This window comes from Coregonus lavaretus, assembly GCF_964263955.1.
Source record: "Coregonus lavaretus genome assembly, chromosome: 33".
NCBI classification, from domain to species: Eukaryota; Metazoa; Chordata; class Actinopteri; order Salmoniformes; family Salmonidae; genus Coregonus; species Coregonus lavaretus.
This window is the reverse complement of record NC_140020.1, coordinates 18,677,531-18,701,392: the sequence shown is the minus strand read 5'-3', so window position 1 is coordinate 18,701,392 and position 23,862 is coordinate 18,677,531. Positions and strand designations below refer to the sequence as shown.

General features: G+C 45.1%; 1 protein-coding gene across 1 annotated transcript in view; it reads left to right on the top strand.

Annotated features, from left to right (window-relative positions):
* Positions 1-23,862, top strand: part of LOC311108559 (calcipressin-2-like) — a 109,776-nt gene that overhangs the window by 5,224 nt on the left and 80,690 nt on the right. The gene's annotated exons all lie outside the window — the stretch shown is intronic.

Sequence of the window (23,862 nt, the reverse complement as noted above, 5' to 3'; positions counted from 1 at the left end):
TCTGCAGAATGACTAAAATGTCAATGAAAAATATCAGTGGGGGTTTATCTTCTGAATAAATTAAATAAATGTCTTATTGAGGGCAATTTGTCCTTGGCAAACAAACACAGCAAATATCTCTCTGACCTACTTTACTCCACTCTGCGGTGCCTGGTAGCCATTTTCTCCATTTATCTGGTCTGCTGATGGGTATTATGTCTCCCTGGCTGTCCTCGTACCCCACACTGTCCTCATAAACCACCGTTACCCGGGCTCGGCCTATCAGGCCTGTTATGTCATCCAGTTCCCAGCTAAAGGTCAAATCAAGAGCAGCCATTCTGATGAGGGCTGGTCGTCCACTGTTCTGTAGCTCTTGCTATACCTTCTTCTGATCACTATCTTGGCAGGCAGTGGTTTTGATATGTGGCTGAGGAGTCCTAAGGGATGTCCACAGGGCCATATAACTTGTCTGAAGTTCTATCTGCTGTTCATTAGGGAATGGTTCTCTGAATCTCAGCATCTGATGTCAATGGTCGTCTAAGTGTCAACACAGATTATAGACCTTGACCTCTGCTCCCCCTTGTATATGAACTGACATATTTCTTGTCGTTTGTGAGATGAAAATATAAAAGACTAAGAGAGAGTGAGTCCAGTCCACTCCCTCTGCTTTTCCACTGAATATGGACATACTTACATTTACATTTTACATTTTAGTCATTTAGCAGACGCTCTTATCCAGAGCGACTTACAGTTAGTGAATACATTTTTTTTTTTTTTATACTGGCCCCCCGTGGGAATCGAACCCACAACCCTGGCGTTGCAAACGCCATGCTCTATCAACTGAGCTACATCCCTGCCGGCCATTCCCTCCCCTACCCTGGACGACGCTGGGCCAATTGTGCGCCGCCCATGAGTCTCCCGGTCGCGGCCGGCTGCGACAGAGCCTGGATTCGAACCAGGATCTCTAGTGGCACAGTTAGCACTGCGCAGCAGTGCCTTAGACCACTGCGCCACTCAGGAGACTACTTCCTCAGGCTTTCTCATCCAGAACTCTTGGCCTCACTGTGTCCTGTTGTGGTCTGTTGTGGTCTGTGTGGGCCCCTCAGTGCTCTTGTGTCTGGAGCAGAGGTCATGTGAACAGACCAGAGGAACTGTACTAGACCGGTCTTTCTGCCCCAGTCAAGAGTCCCAGCCCCTGCCCCTGTCCCAACCCCCGCTCCATCCTCTTACCCTGCCCTAACCCCAGCTCCATCCTTGCCCCATACCCAATATCCCAACCCCAACCGGCATTATCTGCCCCTGCCCCATACCCCAGCCTGCGTCAGTCAGAAGAGGGACATTAGCTGGTCGGCCACCCTGCTGCTTTGAGCCTTATGCAGTGTGACGGATGCATACAGAAGCCATTCCTCCAGGACAGCGGCAGGCTTAAGGTGATCTATCACCCATCCCACTGAGTCACACATCAAATAAAATGTTATTTGTCACATGCGCTGGATACAACAGGTATAGACTTTACCGTGAAATGCTTACTTACTAGCCCTTTCCCAACAATGAAGTTAAAAAGTTAAAACATTTGCAAATAGAAAAGGAAATGGTAACACATTAAGGCTATATACAAGGAGTACCGAGTCAATGTGCTGGGGTATGAGGTAGTTGAGGTGATTTGAGGTATTATGTACATATGTACAGGTAGGGGTAAAAGTGACTAGGCAATCAGGATAGCTAATAAACAGAGTAGCAGCACCATTGTGTGTGTGGTGTCAATCTGCATTTGTGTGTGAGCGTATGTAGTGTGTGTGTTGGAGTGTCACTGTAGTGTGTGTGGGTATGTGTGAGTGTGTGGGTAGAGTCCAGTGATTGTGCATAGAGCCAGTGCAAGAGAGTCAGTGCAACAAAAAAAAGGATAATGTACAGGGCCATATGCACTACCCTCTGTAGCGCCTTGTGGTAGAATGACAAGCAGTTGCCATACCAAGCGGTGATGCAGCCAGTCAAGATGCTTTCAATGGTGTAGCTGTATAACTTTTTGAGGATCTGAGGGCCCATGCCAAATCTTTTCAGCCTCCTGATGGGGAAGAGGCGTTGTCGTGCCCTCTTCACGACTGTGTTGGTGTGTTTGAACCATGATAGGTCCTTAGTGATGTGGACACCGAGGCACTTGCAGCTCTCGACCCGCTCCTCTACAGCCCGGTCGATGTGAATGGGGGCATGCCCGGCCCTCCGTTTCCTGTAATCCACGATCAGCTCCTTTGTCTTGCTCACGTTGAGGGAGCGGTTGTTGTACTGGCACCACACTGCCAGGTCTCTGACCTCCTCACTGTAGGCTGTCTCATCGGTAATCAGGCCTACCACTGTCGTGTTGTCTGCAAACTTAATGATGGTCTTGGAGTAATGCGCGGCCACGCAGTCGTGGGTGGACAGGGAATACAGGAGGGAACTAAGCACGCACTCCTGAGGGGCCCCCCGTGTTGAGGGTCAGCATGGCAGATGTGTTGTTACCTACCCTCACCACCTGGGGGTGGCCAGTCAGGAAGTCCAGGGTCCAGTTGCACAGGGATGTGTTTAATCCAAGGGTCCTTAGCTTAGTGATGAGCTTGGAGGGCACTATGGTGTTGAACGCTGAGCTGTAGTCAATTAACAGCATTCTCAAGTACAGTACCAGTCAAAAGTTTGGACACACCTACTCATTCAAGGGTTTTTGTTTATTTGTACTATTTTCTACGTTGTAGAATAATAGTGAAGACAACTCTGAAATAACACATATGGAATCATGTAGTAACCAAAAAAGTGTTAAATTCTTCAAATAGCCACTCTTTGCCTTGATGACAGCTTTGCACACTCTTGGTATTCTCTCAACCAGTTTCACCTGGAATGCTTTTCCAACTGTCTTGAAGGACTTCCCACATATGGTGAGCACTTGTTGGCTGCTTTTCCTTCACTTTGCCGTCCGACTCATCCCAAACCATCTCAATTAGGTTGAGGTTGGGGGATTGTGGAGGCCAGGTCATCTGATGCAGCACTCCATTACTCCCCTTCTTGGTTAAATAGCCCTTACACAGCCTGGAGGTCCTGTTGAAAAACAAACAATAGTCCCACTGAGCGCAAACCAGATGGGATGGCGTATCGCTGCAGAATGCTGTGGTAGCCATGCTGGTTAAGTGTGCCTTGAATTCTAAATTAATCACAGACCGTGTCACCAGCAAAGCACCCCCACACCATAACACCACCTCCTCCATGCTTTATGGTGGGAACTAGACATGCGGAGATCATCTGTTCACCCACACCGCGTCTCACAAAGACACAGCGGTTGGAACCAAAAATCTCAAATTTAGACTCCAGACCAAAGGACAAATTTCCACAGGTCTAATGTCCATTGCTTGTGTTTCTTGGCCCAAGCAGGTCTCGTCTTCTAATTGGTGTCCTTTAGTAGTGGTTTCTTTGCAGCAATTCGACCATGAAGGCCTGATTCACACAGTCCCCTCTGAGCAATTGATGTTGAGATGTGTCTGTTACTTGAACTCTGAAGTATTTATTTGGGCTGCAATTTCTGAGGCTGGTAACTCTAATGAACTTATCCTCTGCAGCAGAGGTAACTCTGGGTCTTCCATTCCTGTGGTGGTCCTCATGAGCCAGTTTCATCATAGCGCTTGATGGTTTTTGCGACTGCACTTGAAGAAACTTTCAAAGTTCTTGAAATGTTCCGTATGGACTGACCTTCATGTCTTAAAGTAATGATGGACTGTCATTTCTCTTTGCTTATTTGAGCTGTTATTGCCATAATATTGACTTGGTCTTTTACCAAATAGGGCAATCTTCTGTATACCCCTCCTACCTTGTCACAACACAAGTGATTGGCTCAAATGCATTAAGAAGGAAAGAAATTCCACAAATTAACTTTTAAGAAGGCACACCTGTTAATTGAAATGCATTCCAGGTGACTACCTCATGAAGCTGGCTGAGAAAATGCCAAGCGTGTGCAAAGCTGTCTTCAAGGCAATGGGTGACTATTTGAAGAATCTCAAATATAAAAAATATTTTGATTTGTTTAACACTTTTTTGCTTACTAAAATTCCATATGTGTTATTTCATAGCTTTGATGTCTTCACTATTATTCTACAATGTAAAAATAAAGAAAAACCCTTGAATGAGTAGGTGTTTCCGAACTTTTGACTGGTAGTGTAGGTGTTCCTTTTGTCCAGGTGGGAAAGGGAAGTGTGGAGTGCAATAGAGATTGTGTCATCTGTGGATCTGTTGGCGGAGGTATGCGAATTGCAGTGGGTCCAGTGTGTCTGTGATGATTGTGTTGATGTGAGCCATTCAAAGCATTTCATGGCTACAGATGTGAGTGCTATGGGGAAATAGTCATTTATACATATTATGTTGTGGAAAATAACCACTATACTTTATTACAAATAAGGTCTTACAGAGTTTTTGTTGCATCAAGGAATTACTTTATTAACATTTCAACAAAGCCGATACCAGTCTGCAGAGTGGCACCCTGTTCTTCCTCTCTCACGTCACATTATATACCATCATCCCCAACTCTTCTAGCTCTAAATCCCTCCCTCTTCAGTTTCCCGCTCTTTATCACTCCACACCCACTTCCTTTGTCCCTGAGGACGGCTGAACTATTACTCCAACCAATCACTCGCTCCCCTGTCTTGCACACACACTCATGTTTAGTTTAAACATGACAAGGCCCTAAATTCTTGAATCATACACAAACCTCACCCCCTCATGCTGTAATCAATCAAGAAATCAATTTCGTAACGTCTGAGATCCCCAGAGATTGGAAAGCTGCCGCGGTCATCCCCCTCTTCAAAGGGGGTGACACTCTAGATCCAAACTGTTACAGACCCATATCCATCCTGCCCTGCCTTTCAAAAGTTTTTGAAAGCCAAGTCAACAAACAGATCACCGACCATTTCGAATCCCACCGTACCTTCTCCGCTATGCAATCCGGTTTCCGAGCTGGTCATGGGTGCACTTCAGTCACGCTCAAGGTCCTAAACGATATTATAACCGCGATCGATAATAGACAGTACTGTGCAGCCGTTTTCATTGACCTGGCCAAGGCTTTCGACTCTGTCAACCACCGCATTCTTATTGGCAGACTAAATAGCCTTGGTTTCTCAAATGACTGCCTCGCCTGGTTCACCAACTACTTCTCAGATAGAGTTCAATGTGTCAAATCGGAGGGCCTGTTGTCTGGACCTATGGCAGTCTCTATGGGGGTGCCACAGGGTTCAATTCTTGGGCCGACTCTTTTCTCTGTGTATATCAATGACGTCGCTCTTGCTGCTGGTGACTCTCAGATCCACCTCTACGCAGACGACACCATTTTGTATACATGGCCCTTCATTGGACACTGTGTTAACAAACCTCCAAACGAGCTTCAATTCCATACAACACTCCTTCAGTAGCCTCCAACTGCTCTTGAACACTAGTAAAACTAAATGCATGCTCTTCAACCGAACGCTGCTTGCACCCGCCCACCCGACTAGAATCACTACTCTCGACGGGTCTGACCTAGAGTATGTGGACAACTACAAATATCTAGGTGTCTGGTTAGACTGTAAACTCTCCTTCCAGACTCACATTAAGAATCTCCAATCCAAAGTTAAATCTAGAATCGGTTTCCTATTTCGCAACAAAGCCTCCTTCACTCATGCTGCCAAACATGCCCTCGTAAAACTGACTATCCTACCGATCCTTGACTTCGGCGATGTCATTTACAAAATAGCCTCCAACACTCTACTCAGCAAATTGGATGTAGTCTATCACAGTGCCATCCGTTTTGTCTCCAAAGCCCCATATAATACCCACCACTGTGACCTGTACGCTCTTGTTGGCTGGTCCTCACTACATATTCGTCGCCAAACCCACTGGCTCCAGGCCATCTATAAATCACTGCTAGGCAAATCCCCGCCTTATCTTAGCTCATTGGTCACCATAGCAACACCCACCCGTAGTCTGCGCTCCAGCGGGTATATCTCACTGGTCATCCCCAAAGCCAACACCTCCTTTGGCCGCAATTCCTTCCAGTTCTCTGCTGCCAATGACTGGAACAAATTGCAAAAATCTCTGAAGCTGGAGACACTTATCTCCCTCACTAACTTTAAGCATCAGTTGTCAGAGCACCTTACCGATCACTGCACCTGTACACAGCCCATCTGAAATTAGCCCGCCCAACTACCTCATCCCTATATTGTTATTTATTTTGCTCATTTGTACCCCAGTATCTCTATTTGCACATCATCTCTTGCACATCTATCATTCCAGTGTTAATACTAACTGTAATTATTTTGCACTATAGCCTATTTTATTGCCTTACCTCCATAACTTGCTAAATTTGCACACACTGTATATTATATGTATTTCTGTTGTATTTTTGACTTTGTTTTGTTTTACCCCATATGTAACTCTGTGTTGTTGTTTTTATCGCACTGCTTTGCTTTATCTTGGCCAGGTCGCAGTTGTAAATGAGAACTTGTTCTCAACTGGTTTACCTGGTTAAATAAAGGTTAAATAAAATAAAACAAAAAAAAAAGAAGATACCAAGGAGACAAAGGTCTAGCCCAAACACTATTCAACCCTGGTGCCGCTCTCTTCACTGTGTTTGAAGAGAGAGACAAAAGGCCACAAGCTAGTTTCAGTCTCTCATCAGATAAGACAGCCATGGATTTAAGTAAGAGCAAGCAATCTGACCCTAGGGCAGATTCCCCCTCTACTCACCCACACAGTGAAATTAAATGACCCAATACAATTCCTGGCCCAGTAACAAAGAATTCTAACTTTATGCTCTTGATTAACCCAGTTCTACCTCATAGTCCATTAAACTCTACAGTTCATTAATAATAATTCACCACAGTTACCTTGGCATTCTTAGGTGGTCTGCTTGAAACATATAGGTATTACCGACTGGGTCAGGGAGAGGACATGCTCTGAGAACACGTCCTGGTAATCCGTCTGGTCCTGCGGCCTTGTGAATGTTAACTTGTTTAAAGGTCTTACTCACATCGGCTACGGCGAGTGTGATCACACAGTCGTCCGGAACAGCTGGTGCTCACATGCATGATTCAGTGTTGCTTGCCTCGATGCGAGCATAGAAGACATTTAGCTCGTCTGGTAGGCTCGCGTCACTGGGCAGCTCGTGGCTGGTTTTCCCTTTGTAATCCATGATAGTTTGCAAGCCCTGCCACATCCGACAAGCGTCAAAGAAAGCTGTTGTAGTAGGATTCGATCTTAGTCCTATATTGATGCTTTGCCTGTTTGATGGTTCGTGGGAGGGCGTAGCGGAATTTCTTACAAGCGTCCGGATTAGTGTCCTGCTCCCTGACATCGGCATCTATAGCCTTTAACTCAGTGCGGATGTTGCCTGTAATCCATGGCTTCTGGTTGGGATATGTGTACGGCCACTGTGGGGACCACGTCGTCGATGCACTTATTAATGAAGCCGGTGACTGATGTGGTAAACTTCTCAATGCCATTCGGTGAATCCCAGAACATATTCCAGTCTGTGCAAGCAAAACAGTCCTGTAGCATCCGTGTCATCTGACCACTTCCGTATTAAGCGAGTCACTGGTACTTCCTGCTTTAGTTTTTGCTTGTTAGCAGAAATCAGGAGAATAGAGTTATAAGAATGGCGCTGGAGGGAATAGCGGCCACTTTACGGGCTCCTGACCAATTGTGCTATTTTGTGTGTTTGTTTGCGCTGATCGCAACTTTTTTTGTACGTAATGCTTCCGCCATAGTTTCCCATGACCAAAAATATTTTCGGGACATCAAAACCGCATTACTAACCTCGATTTGGATGAGGATCGACATACACATGCACGCCTGGACACAGTCGTTAGACTGTGTTGGGATGGTATAGGATAGGATGGGCTGGCTGTTAAGAGTGGAGAAGGGAGGGATGAGAAGCGAAGAAGGGGGATGAGGAAAGGACAGGATATTACGTCTAAGAAGTGGAGGGAGGAAGAGGAGGCTAGAAGTTGATATAGGAGGAAGAAGATGCATTCGACTGACATGACTTGAGTGACGCCAGTATGCATAAAACATACATGTGCTGCCATGACAACCAGTATAAGCATCACCATTCCATTTCCCTCTATAATGAGCCATGCTGAACCTTAACACCAGCCTGACAGGGAGGCACCAGTCAGTACCTCTGCTTCTGCTGACTGATCTACCAGGATGAAATCAGTCCAATAGCACCTGGATGTTTCCCTGTCTGTTTTTCTTCCTGATTTGCCTCGCCATCAAATTGCTTGACCCTTGTTGGCACGGCGAGTGAAGCATAGTTTCTGTTTGTGGACCCTGGCCAGAATCAATTTAACTTTCTGTGATAAGATTACCTTGATGGAAAGCCCTGAGTAATGAATCATTACTATTTATAGCTGCATAGTGTTATTAGCTTGTCTCTAATAATAGTTCAGTCTGTCTGGGGAGTGGGGATGGAAAATCAGTCAGTTCTAAAACCCCAGTGGACTGCAATGGAATTTGGAGTGTCATTGTTGGCCCTCTCGGTTCCAAGTTCTAACTACATGATTTACCTCTGTCCTCTCCGTTGAGGCTCCAGACTGTTTCCAGGACCAGGGGTTAGACACAGCCACTTGTAGAGCTTAAAGCTGTTTAAACCAGAGCACCTCCAAGACTAATACTAAATGGCTGTAAGGATGGAATCCCTGGTTCCATTTGTGTGCCACATACATACTTTTTCCTCTAGGACCTCTCTGCTCAGGGTCTTTTCACAATCTATAGTTTTGCCTGGGGAACGGCACCTCCTTACCTTCAGGCTCTACTCAGACCCTACACCCAAACGAGGGCACTACGTTCATCCACCTCTGGCCTGCTAGCCCCCCTACCTATACGGAAGCACAGTTCCCGCTCAGCCCAGTCAAAGCTATTCGCTGCTCTGGCACCCCAATGGTGGAACAAGCTCCCCCACGACGCCAGGCCAGCGGAGTCACTGACCACCTTCCGTGGACACTTGAAACCCTACCTCTTTAAGGAATATCTGGAATAGTATAACAGTAATCCTTCTATTCCCCCCCCCAATAAAAAAAAAAGGTGGTTGTCCCACTGGCTATCCTAAGTTGAATGCACCAATTTGTAAGTCACTCTGGATAAGAGCGCCTGCTAAATGACTAAAATGTAAACGTAATGTATTGATCGTCAGCTTGGAAATGTCAAGGTACGGTGGAGGAGTCTGAGTATGATTCATAACCAGGGCGATGTGGACTGACTGACGTGGCATTGCAGCTGTGAAGCCAGATTGCAATTGACCGGGAGAGTTCATGAGACTGACGTGTTCCGTCTTTTCTTTTACAAGGTGATTTTCTTTGTCCTTTTAAAGCTGTAACACGTTCCTGAGGAGAATGTAAATGGATCGTTCCACAAAATTGCATCCCTTTGATATTTTAAATAGAAATTGTGCATAAATATTTCTTTTTAAAAGCCTGTTATATTAAATGAAGTGCTATTGACCACATGGAAATTCTATAAATCTGATTTTTAATATGAATAAAGGTAAAGTGCCAAAATTCAGCATTTTGACATGTCCCTCTGTGCATCCTCTGTGACTTCTAGGAAGATTTTAACCCGCTTAACCCCAACATTTCTCCAAGTTTTCATCATCATTGTAAGCCCTAGTTATTTTGTTGCTTTGACAGTCATTTCTGAAGATTATTATTTATTTAATGTTAAGGTCAACCCTGTTACATGAACTGAACTCTCGTTTTAATATGGTGAAACTATTCCTTTTTTAAAAAATTTTTTCAAAAGAAACATTGAACATCGAATAGTCAAATCACAGTGTAAAAGCAGGTGAGCCGGTTCTACTCTTTTTGTCTATTTTCTGGTGTTTTGTGGTGGAAAACTGAGCAGGTCGTGCAGAACACGTCAACCATGTTACCCATAGATAGACAGGCAACTATTATTTATTTTTTATGCTTGCATTAATTGCCCCTCCCTGTTGCACACAACACGCTTCCATTCCCCCTGTCACAAGGGGATTTCTGGCTGATTTAAGATTACGTCATCAACCCTGTTATGGTCAAATCCTGTTACTTTATTTGGCACTTAATTGGCACTTACTATAGTATATATTTTTTCTTGAGTTGGGGAGAATGTTTTTTTGATTTATTAAGTTGAACATGTGCTCTTTATGACAATGTTATAATAAGGTGAAATAAAATAAAAAGTAGTTACACTACTCAAAAGGAACCTAATTGGTGGAACGACCCAATTGTGTAGGTGTTAGTGTCTGATGTTAGTGTCTGATTCTTCAGACAGCATTGAGGAGTACACCACATCAGTCACTGGCTTCATCAATAAGTGCATCGATGATGTCGTCCCCACAGTGACCGTACGTACATACCCCAACCAGAAGCCATGGATTACAGGAAACATCCGCACTGAGCTAAAGGGTAGAGCTGCCGCTTTCAAGGAACGGGACTCTAACCCGGACGCTTATAAGAAATCCCGCTATGACCTCCGACGAACCATCAAACAGGCAAAGAGTCAATACAGGTCTAAGATTGAATCGTACTACACTGGCTCTGACGCTCGTCGGATGTGGCAGGGCTTGAAAACTATTACAGACTACAAAGGGAAGCACAGCCGCGAGCTGCCCAGTGACACAAGCCTACCAGACGAGCTAAACCACTTCTATGCTCGCTTCGAGGCAAGCAACACTGAAGCATGCATGAGAGCACCAGCTGTTCCGGATGACTATGTGATCACGCTCTCCGTAGCCGATGTGAGTAAGACTTTTAAGCAGGTCAACATTCACAAGGCCGCAGGGCCAGACGGATTACCAGGACGTGTACTCCGAGCATGTGCTGACCAACTGGCAAGTCCCTTCACTGACATTTTCAACATGTCCCTGACTGAGTCTGTAATACCAACATGTTTCAAGCAGACCACCATAGTCCCCGTGCCCAAGGACTCTAAGATAACCTGCCTAAATGACTACCGACCCGTAGCACTGACGTCTGTAGCCATGAAGTGCTTTGAAAGGCTGGTCATGGCTCACATCAACAGCATTATCCCAGAAACCCTAGACCCACTCCAATTTGCATACCGCCCCAACAGATCCACAGATGATGCAATCTCTATTGCACTCCACACTGCCCTTTCCCACCTGGACAAGAGGAACACCTACGTGAGAATGCTATTCATTGACTACAGCTCAGCATTCAACACCATAGTGCCCTCTAAGCTCATCACTAAGGTAAGGATCCTGGGACTAAACACCTCCCTCTGCAACTGGATCCTGGACTTCCTGACGGGCCGCCCCCAGGTGGTAAGGGTAGGTAACAACACATCTGCCACACTGATCCTCAACACGGGGGCCCCTCAGGGGTGCGTGCTCAGTCCCCTCCTGTACTCTCTGTTCACCCATGACTGCATGGCCAGGCTCGACTCCAACACCATCATTAAGTTTGCCGACGACACAACAGTGGTAGGCCTGATCACCGACAACGATGAGACAGCCTATAGGGAGGAGGTCAGAGATCTGGCCGTGTGGTGCCAGGACAACAACCTCTCCCTCAACGTGACCAAGACAAAGGAGATGATTGTGGACTACAGGAAAAAAAAGAGGACTGAGCACGCCCCCATTCTCATCGACGGGGCTGTAGTGGAACAGGTTGAGAGCTTCAAGTTCCTTGGTGTCCACATCACCAACGAACTATCATGGTCCAAACACACCAAGACAGTCGTGAAGAGGGCACGACAAAGCCTATTCCCCCTCAGGAGACTAAAAAGATTTGGCATGGGTCCTCAGATCCTCAAAAAATTATACAGCTGCACCATCGAGAGCATCCTGACTGGTTGCATCACCGCCTGGTGTGGCAACTGCTTGGCCTCCGACCGCAAGGCACTACAGAGGGTAGTGCGTACGGCCCAGTACATCACTGGGGCAAAGCTTCCTGCCATCCAGGACCTCTATACCAGGCGGTGTCAGAGGAAGGCCCTCAAAATTGTCAAAGACTCCAGCCACCCTAGTCATAGACTGTTCTCTCTGCTACCGCACGGCAAGCGGTACCGGAGTGCCAAGTCTAGGTCCAAAAGACTTCTCAACAGCTTCTACCCCCAAGCCATAAGACTCCTGAACAGCTAATCATGGCTACCCGGACTATTTGCACTGCCCCCCCACCCCATCCTTTTTACGCTGCTGCTACTCTGTTAAGTATTTATGCATAGTCACTTTAACTCTACCCACATGTACATATTACCTCAACTACCTCAACTAGCCGGTGCCCCCGCACATTGACTCTGCAACGGTACCCCCCTGTATATATAGCCTCCCTACTGTCACTTTATTTTACTTCTGCTCTTTTTTTTTTTCAACCCTTTTTTTGTTGTTTTATTTTTACTTTTTTTGTTTAAAATAAATGCACTGTTGGTTAAGGGCTGTAAGTAATCATTTCACTGTAATGTCTGCACCTGTTGTATTCGGCGCATGTGACCAATAAAATTTGATTTGATTTGATAGCAGCTTTAGCTGGGGTGGGAGAACACCTTGGATCAGCAAGGGAGTCTGTCTCTGAAAGGCAATGTGTTGGCTAGACCCTAGCCTAGCATGTCCTCTGCACCATACACTATTGCAGCCTGGGTGCTGAAAGGGAGAGGGCTCAGAAATGCAACACCAATGGAAAGTTTCCTCCTTAATGGAAGAACGAAGTTGGCTATTAATGGAATGTCAGAAAACAAGGAAGTAGCGGAAGAAAATAGCTGATTTAATGGAGAATAACACTGGAGTCAGGGTGACACCCTGACGGGTCAGTTCCTCTCTGAAGAACCCAAGTTTCCTGACAACATTGTAAGGAATCTACATTTGAGAGAGCGGTTATGTAACACGTTCTGCGCTCTACTTTATATGGGCATATCACTTTTATGTGGCCAGCTACAAGTATGGCCTTTTGCGCTGGATGGATAGTTTACTTAGACTAAGTACTCTGTGTGTGTGTTAACCCCCCACCCTATGATCCTGTCTGTTGCAAGGTTGGCCAAAGTTTAAGGAGATTAGCTGAAACAGTATCAGGGTAACAAGACACTGTGTTAAGAGTGCTGTATCAGACGGTTGCTCTCTGAACAACATTTATGGGGTGGCGGGAACAGGAAAAAGTGCTGATGGTTTGCAGCAGAAAAGCATTAACATTCCTCCGTCTCCACTTTATTGAGTTAGCCAGCGAGGATACACACAGAGCTCTAACTTTTGTTTTGAAGCCTTGTGGTTACAATAAAAAAAAAATCCATGTACCGGAGACACTGTCAATATGTAGTTTAAAGACTGTCTTTGGTTTGACCAAACACAAGTTCCATCCGAGTTAGCACCTCAATGGTTACAATATACTGTATATGTAAAGTTGGCTACACTATAATATACTACCTGTGTGGCCATCTTCAGTGACTGGGTAAGTTTCCTACTCTTTAGGGGAGTTGTTGAGACCATTTTAGCAAACTCAAGTGCATTGTGAATGTAAAATCTATAATCCCTGTTTCATCTCTGACACTGATTGAGTTGAGGGGAAATTATTTGTCCTGTCTCATGCCAAGGGTATAGGTCCTCCCATTCACTGCTTGTCTCTCTCTGTGTCTGTGTCTCTGTCTCTGTCCCCGCTCTGCCCCTGCTGTATTCTCATCACCCACACCAGGGCTCAGCTTTCTCACGTCATGTCCAACAGAACAATGCTTTGTCATCCTCGGTCTGCCCGATGGTCTGTTTGTCTGTCTAAGAAGACAGGAGTGATCTAAGCCGTCCTGGAGAGCAGTCCCACAGCTTAGACATACAGTGGGGAGAACAAGTATTTGATACACTGCCGATTTTGCAGGTTTTCCTACTTACAAAGCATGTAGAGGTCTGTAATTTTTATCATAGGTACACTTCAACTGTGAGAGACGGAATCTAAAAATCCAGAAAATCACATTGTATGATTTTTAAGTAATTAATTTGCATTTTATTGCATGACATAAGTATTTGATACATCAGAAAAGCAGAACTTAATATTTGGTACAGAAACCTTTGTTTGCAATTACAGAGATCATACGTTTCCTGTAGGTCTTGACCAGGTTTGCACACACTGCAGCAGGGATTTTGGCCCACTCCTCCATACAGACCTTCTCCAGATCCTTCAGGTTTCGGGGCTGTCGCTGGGCAATACAGACTGTCAGCTCCCTCCAAAGATTTTCTATTGGGTTCAGGTCTGGAGACTGGCTAGGCCACTCCAGGACCTTGAGATGCTTTTTACGGAGCCACTCCTTAGTTGCCCTGGCTGTGTGTTTCGGGTCGTTGTCATGCTGGAAGACCCAGCCGCGACCCATCTTCAATGCTCTTACTGAGGGAAGGAGGTTGTTGGCCAAGATCTCGCGATACATGGCCCCATCCATCCTCCCCTCAATACGGTGCAGTCGTCCTGTCCCCTTTGCAGAAAAGCATCCCCAAAGAATGATGTTTCCACCTCCATGCTTCACGGTTGGGATGGTGTTCTTGGGGTTGTACTCATCCTTCTTCTTCCTCCAAACACGGCGAGTGGAGTTTAGACCAAAAAGCTCTATTTTTGTCTCATCAGACCACATGACCTTCTCCCATTCCTCCTCTGGATCATCCAGATGGTCATTGGCAAACTTCAGATGGGCCTGGACATGTGCTGGCTTGAGCAGGGGGACCTTGCGTGCGCTGCAGGATTTTAATCCATGACGGCGTAGTGTGTTACTAATGGTTTTCTTTGAGACTGTGGTCCCAGCTCTCTTCAGGCCATTGACCAGGTCCTGCCGTGTAGTTCTGGGCTGATCCCTCACCTTCCTCATGATCATTGATGCCCCACGAGGTGAGATCTTGCATGGAGCCCCAGACCAAGGGTGATTGACCGTCATCTTGAATTTCTTCCATTTTCTAATAATTGCGCCAACAGTTGTTGCCTTCTCACCAAGCTGCTTGCCTATTGTCCTGTAGCCCATCCCAGCCTTGTGCAGGTCTACAATTTTATCCCTGATGTCCTTACACAGCTCTCTGGTCTTGGCCATTATGGAGAAGTTGGAGTCTGTTTGATTGAGTGTGTGGACAGGTGTCTTTTATACAGGTAACGAGTTCAAACAGGTGCACTTAATACAGGTAATGAGTGGAGAACAGGAGGGCTTCTTAAAGAAAAACTAACAGGTCTGTGAGAGCTGGAATTCTTACTGGTTGGTAGGTGATCAAATACTTATGTCATGCAATAAAATGCAAATTAATTACTTAAAAATCATACAATGTGATTTTCTGGATTTTTGTTTTAGATTCCGTCGCTCACAGTTGAAGTGTACCTATGATAAAAATTACAGACCTCTATTTGATTTGTAAGTAGGAAAACCTGCAAAATCGGCAGTGTATCAAATACTTGTTCTCCCCACTGTATGAGTTACACCAATCAAAGCACCGAGACCATTAGACTGCAGATGCCTGCTGGATTAACTCCACTGTTGATATTTGCTCTAAGTGTCCCTGTTAGAGGACAATGGTGCCATCACTGTCTCATTGCTGTCTCTTCTACACCAGGTACTGTAGAAGGCTGGGTTATGACAGAGCAAGGGGACTGCATTGTGTTTATTTACCAGTGGGGGCAGATTTGGTACATTGAGGAGAAATATGTATTTGTCTGGGCAGCGAGTTCTTTCCTCACATCATCTCTCTGATGCAGAGAAAGAAAGAGCTGCTGATGGTCCCCTCTGGTCCTACAGATGTAGGATCTTAATTTGATCACACTGTTGCAGGATAACTTTCCTACAACACAGGACATTTTAAACTTGTAGTGTATTTGAGATTTAAAAAGGCTTCTAATGTTTCTAATTTCCACTTTGAAATCCCTTACGAAAAATGTATAAATCGCTACAAAAATGTCCATTCATTATAATCCACATAATTCATATTTCCTGTTGCTGGATTGTCCTGCTGTAGGAGACTGGCTCAAATTAAGATCTATAAATATGTTTCTATATCTAGGTATATTCTTGTGTAGTTTGAATGTTCTCCTTCATGCTGGTCTCCTCTGCACAGAGATGATTCAAGCATCCTTTACATTATTCTGCTGTGTATAATAGGGTGTGGAATATTGATGGCAGTTCTCTGTATGTTCTGTGAGTCAATCAGTTAGGAGGACCCAACAGTGAGATGTTTGTGCTGTTACCCAAGGCTGGAAATAAATTCCATACTCCAGATATCTCTCCACTAGAGTTTCAGAGAAAGCATCAGACTCTTATTGACTCTCTCCACTTCTCTCGCACTGCCACTCTCTCTCTCTTGCTCTCGCTCTAATTCTCTCTCTCTCTGACTCTCTCTTTTTCTCTCTCTCCATCTCGCTCCCTTTTCTCTCCATCTCCTTAAAGAAAATGAGGAGCCTTTGCTTTGACAACAAAGCAAGTCAGAATGTCCTTTAGAAGACCTTTGCAAACACATAGTGTAATTGGTTTTCAGAGATGCCAGCTTGTAAGGGTTTGCTGGGCCTTTTTCACTGCTTTCTCTCTCTCTACAATATGTTATGGTAATAGCATCTCGCCAGGATGAGAGCGAGTGTTAGATAGGAAAGGTAATTTATTGTCCTTCCCTTCAGACTTTCTCACTGAAAACGGTTTGTTATTTTCTTTTTTCACAGTTCACAAAGTATTGCGTCTAATTACACTTACAAAAAGTATTTGATCCCCTGCTGATTTTGTACGTTTGCCCACTGACAAAGACATGATCAGTCTATCATTTTAATGGTAGGTTTATTTGAACAGTGAGAGACAGAATAACAACAAAAAAATCCAGAAAAACACATGTCAAAAATGTTATAAATTGATTTGCATTTTAATGAGGGAAATACGTATTTGACCCCTCTACAAAACATGACTTAGTACTTGGTGGCAAAACCCTTGTTGGCAATCACAGAGATCAGACGTTTCTTGTAGTTTGCCACCAGGTTTGCACACATCTCAGGAGGGATTTTGTCCCACTCATCTTTGCAGATCTTCTCCAAGTCATTAAGGTTTCGAGACTGCTTCTTCTTGAGCCACTCCTTTGTTGCCTTGGCCGTGTGTTTTGGGTCAATGTCATGCTGGAATACCCATCCCCGACCCATTTTCAATGCCCTGGATGAGGGAAGAAGGTTCTCACCCAAGATTTGACGGTACATGGCCCCGTCCATCGTCCCTTTGATGCGGTGAAGTTGTCCTCTCCCCTTTGCAGAAAAAAAACCCCAAAGCATAATGTTTCCACCTCCATGTTTGACGGTGGGGATGGTGTTCTTGGGGTCATAGGCAGCATTCCTCCTCCTCCAAACACAGCGAGTTGAGTTGATGCCAAAGAGCTCCATTTTGGTCTCATCTGACCACAACACTTTCACCCAGTTCTCCTCTGAATCATTCAGATGTTCATTGGCAAACTTCAGACGGGCCTGTATATGTGCTTTCTTGAGCAGGGGGACCTTGCGGGCGCTGCAGGATTTCAGTCCTTCACGGCGGGCCTGTATATGTGCTTTCTTGAGCAGGGGGACCTTGCGGGCGCTGCAGGATTTCAGTCCTTCACGGCGTAGTGTGTTACCAATTGTTTTCTTGGTGACTATGGTCCCAGCTGCCTTGAGATCATTGACAAGATCCTCCCGTGTAGTTCTGGGCTGATTCCTCACCGTTCTCATGATCATTGCAACTCCACGAGGTGAGATCTTGCATGGAGCCCCAGGCCGAGGGAGATTGCAGTTATTTTGTGTTTCTTCCATTTGCGAATAATCGCACCAACTGTTGTCACCTTCTCACCAAGCTGCTTGGCGATGGTCTTGTAGCCCATTCCAGCCTTGTGTAGGTCTACAATCTTGTCCCTGACATCCTTGGAGAGCTTTTTGGTCTTGGCCATGGTGGAGAGTTTGGAATCTGATTGATTGATTGCTTCTGTGGACAGGTGTCTTTTATACAGGTAACAAGCTGAGATTAGGAGCACTCCCTTTAAGAGTGTGCTCCTGGTCTAAGATAGTTACCTGTATAAAAGACACCTGGGAGCCAGAAATCTTTCTGATTGAGAGGGGGTCAAATACTTATTTCCCTCTTTAAAATGCAAATCAATTTATAACATTTTTGACATGCATTTTTCTAGATTTTGAGTTTGTTATGTCTCTCACTGTTCAAATAAACCTACCATTAAAATTATAGACTGATCATTTGTCAGTGGGCAAACGTACAAAAATCAAATACATGTAAAGTGTTGGTCCCATGTTTCATGAGCTAAAATAAAAGATCCCAGAATTTTTCCATACGCACAAAAAGCTCATTTCTAAAAAATGTGGTGCACAAATTTGTTTACATCCCTGTTTGTGAACATTTCTCCTTTCCCAAGATAATCCATCCACCAGACAGGTGTAGCATATCAAGAAGCGGATTAAACAGCATGATCATTACACATGTGCACCTTGTTCTGGGGACAATAAAAAGCCATGCTAAAATGTACAGTTTTGTCACACAACACAACACAATGCTACAGACGTCTCAAATTTTGAGGGAGCGTGCAATTGGCATGCTGACTGCAGGAATGTCCACCAGAGCTGTTGCCAGAGAATTGAATGTTAATTCCTCTTCCATAAGCCACCTCCAACATTGTTATAGAGAATCTGGCAATACGTCCAACCGGCCTCACAACTGCAGACCATGTGTAACCACGCCAGTCCAGGACCTCCACATCCTGCTTCTTCACCTGTGGGATTGTCTGAGACCAGCCACCCAGACAGCTGATGAAACTGAGGAGTATTTCTGTCTGTAATAATCATTCTGATTGGCTGGGCCTGGCTCCCCAATGGGTGGGCCTGTTTCCCAAGTGCCTGGCTCCCAGTGCATGGCTGCGCCCCTGCGGGCGCCCCTAGGGCCTAATGAATTCATTTCATTTCCTTATATGAACTGTAACTCAGTAAATTAGTTGAAATTGTTGCATTTATATTTTTGTTCAGTATAAATAGTTTAACAACCACTTACTGTTTGGCCCGTAATGAATGGAAGTCTTTGTTGTGAACAGCAGATCTTCCTGGTGCCGTTTGTTTTCTCTGAACCGTAAATTAGGTTTACTTCCTTGAACCGTAAATTTGGTTTACTACCTTGTTGACGCTCTAATTTATTCCACTAGGGGCCTGTGCTGCTCACTCCTGCCTGGAGACACGGTTGAACGGTAATAGAAGTGACCTTCGTGTTGGGGCTAAAGGGACTCAGAAATCAGAGAGGAAAGGGGTGTGTGTGTGTGTGTGTGTGCCGGGGTGTGTGTGACAATAGGAGTGAACATCGTGGTGAGCTGAGCTAAAGAGACTGATCGGTAAGGTGGGGTCTAATAGTTGTAGGTCCGCTGTGCACCGTCACACACACACACACACACACACACACACACACACACACACACACACACACACACACACACTCTTAAGCACACACTCATGCTGAATGCACAGTCATATTGTGCTCTCATACTCTTATTCACTCACATTATACTGAACTCACACACTCATACACACAGGCACACACACACGGTAGGTCTACACGGTACCAAACCCATGAAGCTTTAGCCTCAGGTAATGGGAGGAGAGACGGCTATTAACATCCAACCTCCAGTCGTGGTTAGTTCCATAACACCATGCTCTACCCTTCAGGTGACATTCTAGGTATCTAGGTAAACCTCGTCAAAAGGAATATAGTATATTACAGCTTGATTTATAGTTTCTATAATGATTAGATTTACATGTGCATACTTTATTCTAATGAACCTGGTTCAAGGAATGTCAGTGTTGGTGAGTGGTTTCACTGTCTGTCTGCTAGCTGTACATTCATATACTCTCTCCCTAATCTTCAGCTTTCTTTTCTTTTCTTTTAACCTCTTCACTTTCTCTTTAATGGAAAATAATGATTTGATCGAAGCCCGTCCATCCTCCCTTTTGAGCTTTTTCTAATGATATTGACATTGTCAGAACTGGGGCCGACGAGGATGGTGGCCTCGCGACTAGTTCTTAGGAAACTTTGCGGTATTTTGTTTTTTTTATGTATTATTTTTTACATTATTAGCTCAGAAAGTGTTTTGTATCATTACATACAGCCGGGAAAATACTATTGGATATCAGAGCGGCGGTAACTAACCAGCATTACGACCAGGAATACGACTTTCCGGGATGGTTATAAGGCCCTCCCCCGCCCTCCTTTCGGCAAATCTGACCACGACTCCATTTTGCTCCTCCCTTCCTATAGGCAGAAACTCAAACAGGAAGTACCCATGCTAAGGACTATTCAACACTGGTCTGACCAATCGGAATCCATGTTTCAAGATTTTGATCACGTGGACTGGGATCTGTTTCGGGTCGCCTCCGAGAATAACATCAACGAATACACGGATACGGTGACTTGAGTTTATCAGGAAGTGTATAGGTGATATTGTGCCAACTGTGACTATTAAAACCTACCCTAACCAGAAACCGTGGATAGATGGCAGCATTCGCGCCTAACTGAAAGCGCGAACCACCACATTTAACCATGGCATGGTGACTGGGAATATGGCAGAATACATACAGTGTAGCTACTCACTCCGCAAGGCAATTAAACTGGCAAAACATCAGTATAGAGACAAAGTGGAGTCGCAATTCAACGGCTCAGACACGAGACGTATGTGGCAGGGTCTAAAGACAATCACAGACTATAAAAGGAAAACCAGCCACGTCGCCGACACCGACATCTCGCTTCCAGACAAGCTAAACACCTTCTTCGCCCGCTTTGAGGATAACACGGTGCCACCTCTCCTTCTCCATGGCCGACGTGAGTAAGACATTGAAGCATGTCAACCCCCGCATGGCTGCGGGCCCAGACGGCATCCCTAGCCGTGTCCTCAGAGCATGCACAGACCAGCTGGCTGGTGTGTTTACGGACATATTCAATCTCTCCCTTTCCCAGTCTGCTGTTCCCACATGCTTCAAGATGGCCACCATTGTTCCTGTACCCAAGAAAGCAAAGGTAACTGAACTAAATGACTATCGCCCCGTAGCACTCACCTCTGTCATCATGAAGTGCTTTGAGAGACTAGTCAAGGATCATATCACCTCTACCTTACCTGTCACCCTAGACCCACTTCAATTTGCTTACCGCCCCAATAGATCCACAGACGATGCAATCGCCATCACACTGCACACTGCCCTATCCCATCTGGACAAGAGGAATACCTATGTAAGAATGCTGTTCATTGACTATAGCTCAGCATTCAACACCATAGTACCCACCAAGCTCATCATTAAGCTCAAGGCCCTGGGTCTGAACCCCGCCCTGTGCAACTGGGTCCTGGACTTCCTGACGGACCGCCCCCAGGTGGTGAAGGTAGGAAACAATCTCCACTTCGCTGATCCTCAACACTGGGGGCCCACAAGGGTGCGTGCTCAGCCCCCTCCTGTACTCCCTGTTCACCCATGACTGCGTGGCCAAGCACGCCTCCAACTCAATCATCAAGTTTGCAGATGACACAACAGTAGTAGGCTTGATTACCAACAATGACGAAACCGCCTACAGGGAGGAGGTGAGGGCTCTGGGAGTGTGGTGCCAGGAAAATAACCTCTCACTCAACGTCAACAAAACAAAGGAGATGATTGTGCACTTCAGGAAACAGCAGAGGGTGCACCCCCTTTCCACATCAACGGGACCGCAGTGGAGAAGGTGGAAAGCTTCAAGTTCCTTGGCGTACACATCACTGACAAACTGAAATGGTCCACCCACGCAGACAGTGTGGTGAAGAAGGCACAACAGAGCCTCTTCTACCTCAGGAGGCTGAAGAAATTTGTCTTGGCACCTAAAACCCTCACAAACTTTTACAGATGCACAATTGAGAGCATCCTGTCGGGCTGTATCACTGCCTGGTACGGCAACTGCACCGCCCGCAACCGCAGGGCTCTCCAGAGGGTGGTGCGGTCTGCTGAACGCATTACCGGGGGCAAACTACCCGCCCTCCAAGACACCTACAGCACCCGATGTCACAGGAAGGCCAAAAAGATCATCAAGGACTTCAACCACCCGAGCCACGGCCTGTTCACCCCGCTATCATCCAGAAGGCGAGTTCAGTACTGGTGCATCAAAGCTGGGACCGAGAGAATGAAAAACAGCTTCTATCTCAAGTCCATCAGACTGTTAAATAGCCATCACTAGCACATTAGAAGCTGCTGCTGCCTATTGAAATCACTGGCCACTTTTTAAGAAATGGAACACTAGTCACTTTAATAATGTTTACATAATTTGCACTACTCATCTCAAATGTATATACTGTATTCTATTCTATAATATTCTACTGTATCTTAGTCCATGCCGCTCTGTCATTGCTTGTCCATATATGTATATATTCTTAAATTCCATTCCTTACTAGATTTGTGTGTATTGGGTATATGTTGTGAAATTGTTAGATATTACTTGTTAGATATTTCTGCACTGTCGGAGCTAGAAGCACAAGCATTTCGCTACACCCGCAATAACATCTGCTAAACACGTGTATGTGACAAATCAATTTTGATTTGATTTGTGTCTCCCCCACAGACAGACAGTCAGTCTGAACATTTTGAGTGATCACTCATTAGAACTCTCTAATTAACCTGTTCTGGGTTTATCGCTGGCTGCCAATGGGCACAGTGCACCCCACCTCACCCTGAAAAGACAGATCAGACAATTGTTTGATATGGGCCATTATCTGAGGCAGCAAAAATATAAGACCTATACTTCATTCTCCTGTCAGACCAGTACGGGTCCCATTCATCTCATGCAGAAAGACTCTGACACTTTCTCTGCAAACTTTCAATCAGATTAATAACAAATAAAATAGAGCTGAAATGTCATCAAGCTGAACAAATTAATGTCAGTAGATTAAGAGCACTCGGTTTGTCTGAATGTGTCTTTGAGTTGGCATTTAGTGACTGTGGGAAAAGGCTTAAGAGAGATCCGACTCAAATCATCCTTGATGATCTGGTTCCTAATGAAATGACAAATCATTCTAATTAAAAACACATTGCTGTAGTTGCTTAGCTATCTCAACGCCCTGGGAACAAGTCATTAATAAACTGTTTTTATTTTATTTATGGTGATATCTGAACAAAGTTGTTCCAATGGATGATGTGCAGCTACCCACAAACACACTCACACAAACACACACACTGACTGGTTAATTATTAGCCTCAGAAGTCCTGTTGCTGCACCATGCCTATAGTCTGTACACAAACTCAATAACTGCAAACACCAATTCTGTGGAGAGAGCGAGAGACCTTACAATTCTGTTTGGTTCACTCTATCATAACAGCTCAAGAATGCCAGACAGCTAGTGATTGAATCAGAATCCTCTCAGGTGGTATGCGTATGCCTCTCAGCCCTCTAGAATCCTATGATGGTGATGAGGCTATATCTGTTGAGACAGACCTGTTATAGATGTCACATACTAGATGTGGTCTGCCACAAACAAGACACAACAATCTTATGTTCCCACAGTAAATCATAACAAAACTAATATCAACTGGCTTGGTGCTCTCTTCAAAAATACTAAACTGGTAAATTCTCCATAATATCATGTACATACTGCACTACAACCTTGTTATACAATACATATAATGATAGCTTTTTCCATCGTTGGTTACTATGGTATAAGGTTTGTATCATGAATGTACAGGCAGGTCCATCGTGTGTGTGTGTTGTGTGTGTGCATGCACGCCTTGTTGTTGTCATTCCCTGCAATGTCAGTGAGGCGAAGGTCACAAGGTCATGCAGCGCTGCTGATTCCACAGCAAATGCTTCCGGGGATCAGGATGAGCTTACAGCTGCAAATATGGGACAGCTCTCACACATACCACACATACTCATGAATACTATCCAGTCATAGATTGCCACAGCTAG